The sequence below is a fragment of the Sprattus sprattus genome (assembly GCF_963457725.1).
Source record: "Sprattus sprattus genome assembly, chromosome: 14".
In the NCBI taxonomy this organism is placed as follows: Eukaryota; Metazoa; Chordata; class Actinopteri; order Clupeiformes; family Clupeidae; genus Sprattus; species Sprattus sprattus.
In genome coordinates this window covers 9,945,651-9,948,150 of record NC_137912.1, presented here as the reverse complement: position 1 = coordinate 9,948,150, position 2,500 = coordinate 9,945,651, and positions in this window count along the sequence as shown.

Here is a 2,500-nt window from a genome sequence, read left to right as displayed (position 1 = left end):
TCCTCTGTGTGAATGTGTCTGTCTATCCCAATGCCCATCTTTGTGTCTGCCTATCTTGGCCTGTTCCCAAACTGCGGCAGATCTGTGCCAAATCAGGGCCCGATTGGTTTCAGAATCAGCTAGCAATGCCAACCGGCTCACACTGAGTGCAGAACTCTGTAGACTCTCCCTCTACCCCCCTCCTTAACTCCTTAGATGTCAATATTCTGTGTTCTTGTCGTCAATATGCCTTTAAATATTGTTTTGTCCTAGAATCATAAAAAAGAACACCCCCAGAAACCACTAAACTTCTACATGTATGCCATTTGTGCATGAATGATTTTAGTTAGGGGAGAGACACAAAAACATCAAGTCATGTGAGGCTACCTAAATAAGTCAAACAGGCCTGTGACCCATAAGGGTTAACTCCCGTTGTTGCCGAGGTGGCTGTGTAGGAGGGGAGAGAGGCACCGGGCCTCCTTATAATCTTATAAACATTAACCATCATCGCGGCGGGTGCAGTTGTGCCAATGTCTGGTCACACAGACGCAGCAAACAAAGCCACTGCAGCTCCAAAGTGGCCATTTTTCTCTGGGAAAATGTGCGGTGGCTTTTAGTGATATTGCGCTCGTAAATCACACGGAGAGGCGGAAAGAGGAGGAGAAGAGTATTATGAGCCGGGCTCCGGCTGGGTTCTGATAGATGACTGTGTGGAGTGCCGCACGATCTCCCATGATTTGTTTTGGAGTTTCGTTTTAGGGAAATGTCACACCAAGCATGCGGTGAACTGTGAAAACCCCTTAATTTACCCTGTCCCCTCCTGTAGTGGTGGCATTCTGGGGTGATGTTACGCAGGGATTTACTGTTTCAGGGTATTTTGTTGTGGGGGCCTAGTTTGTATGATCAAATGTACTTTGGTAGTATATATGGTCATGTGAAGGAGAGATGAACACACCCCGTCATCCCCACTAGTTGCTCAGGCCATTCACTAGACTGTTTTGTTCTCGGGGTTCGAAACACAAAGAAAATGTCAAAAAGCTTTTACAGCACAACGTTGTAAAATGTAGAACATATATAGTGACAATTATGCTGCTGTTGGTGTTTGGAAGGCAAGTGTGTTGTTGATACGGTGTTAGTGAGTTTGTTAGATTTAGACCAAAACTATATTTCACTGTATTGAGGCAGAGGTTCACAGTACTGAGGCAGAAGTTAATCATTCCAAACTTAGTCCTGCTAGGTGACATGAAATTTGAATGCATCTCTTTATAATAACCATCTTTAACAAATGGAATATTGATTCAACTTGAATTCAACTTTAGCTAATTGTTATTTTACTGGTAACAAACAATTAAATGATAATTAATAATGTTTAGTGATTACTAGTAATGCTATAATTTATGTTACTTTACCATTAGAGTGTATCATGGCTGATAGGAGACAATACCCATTACATTAGTTTATTACCTCCAGCAAGGAGGTTATGCGATCGGGTCCGTTAATTTATTTGTCCGTCTGTTTGTCTGTTTGTCTGTTTGTCTGTTTGTCTGTTTGTCTGTCTGTGGACAAGATTTCTCACAAACTACTGGGCGGATCTTTCTGAAATTTTTTACAAGAGGTGGATCTTGGTCCTGGGACATCCCCATTAAAATTTCAGGATGATCCAGATCTGGATCTGGTCAGAAATCTCGGATTGCTCTTGTTGTTTATTGTATTTATGTACATATATTTATTGGTGATCAATAATAGAATGATAACGTGTGCAGCATAGTAATATACAGTAACTGTGTTTCATCATCATTTTAAACACATTTACGAACAGGAAGTCAATGTTAACATGCAGCACCGCACCACAGATAAACAGGTAATGATGTCACTTCCACAGCAGCTTAAGGATAGAGCGAGCAAGAGAGCGGAGAGCGTATATGTATTAGTAACAAACCATACAAAAACACTTCACGTGCAATGTTGTCACTTTTTAAATCTCTTTCCTGCCACAGGTGTATTTGTGTGAATTCTGCAACAATGAATACAGAGCCTGAGAATGTGTGCTGCAGGGAGGCACAGAAGGTGGAATGAATTCTTGATGAATGATATTGTTAGTTATGCAGTCATGATCCTTTCTGTATTCCATGTCACCTACCCTTTCAAATTCACTAGGGTTCAAGATAACTAGACAAGAAAACAGCTCCAGAATCATGCTTGGTGGATCTTCCTGGCCTCAAACCTGTGTGTTCACTACAGAATGCATTCAATATCCACAGAGCGGACTATGGGTCTTAACGTCTAAGGGGAATAGAGCATGTATTGTTTTTCAATACAAATGGAAGAAAATACAAATAATTATGGTTTCTTCTATCTTACATTGCCAACTGTTTGTACATCTTTCATGTTTGTCATTTATTAACATGTTACATATCAAACACTGAAAGCACACAAAACAGTTCATATGAACTTCACCTTCATTGTCAGAAAGATTGCAACAGGAAGGTTTCCATTGTACCACCTGGAACGGCTGTCCCTA